This window comes from Hipposideros armiger, unplaced genomic scaffold, assembly GCF_001890085.2.
Source record: "Hipposideros armiger isolate ML-2016 unplaced genomic scaffold, ASM189008v1 scaffold_1602, whole genome shotgun sequence".
Lineage (NCBI taxonomy): Eukaryota > Metazoa > Chordata > Mammalia > Chiroptera > Hipposideridae > Hipposideros > Hipposideros armiger.
The window spans coordinates 149,740-150,430 of NW_017732952.1; positions in this window are offsets into that span (position 1 = coordinate 149,740).

The following is a 691-nucleotide window of genomic DNA, read 5'->3' on the forward strand; positions in this document are numbered from 1 at the left end:
TCAGTGGTCAGTGTAAACCAACTGCCTAGAATGGACGACAAATGTTTTCTGCTATATCTCTTTTCTAAAATGTATTTTAAGATCCATTTGTCTATAAACGCTTGCCCTTGACATCACATTCCTAAGCATATTTTAGTATCAAATCATTGCCACTGAGTCCAAGATTTCATATATGTGAGGATGCTTTTTCCTTACTCTCAGCATAAACTGACTCATAAGCTCTGTTTTGCCAAAAAATATTATCAAAAGAAAAACATGTTTGTCTCTTTTTCATTTTATTTTCTTTAATAAAATAGCATTATATCAAAATCTTGTCTTAAAGCGATGACAGTAAAAACTATTTCAGAATTTAAGCAGGGAACAAGAAAAAATGGTCAACCGTCTACATTTCACTGATATTTAATTTCAAAATCATCTCCCTGAGAAGTTAAAATTAGGGGGTAAAACACTGGCACCCTATGAAATAAAATGTGCAAGATTGACTTTTTCTAATATGTAGCCTATCTGCTCCTCAGAATAAATGGTCTCTGTTCGTATTTGTTCAGTATTTGAGCTGCGTTTAAGAGTCCTTTGACATTTTTATCTCCCTTCCAGTATAACTTTCTCAAAGGTAGTTAAACTGGCTTTGGGGTCGACCCCCTATCTGGCCCACATACTCCAATGTCCCTTTGTCGTCATCATCTCAAGGCCA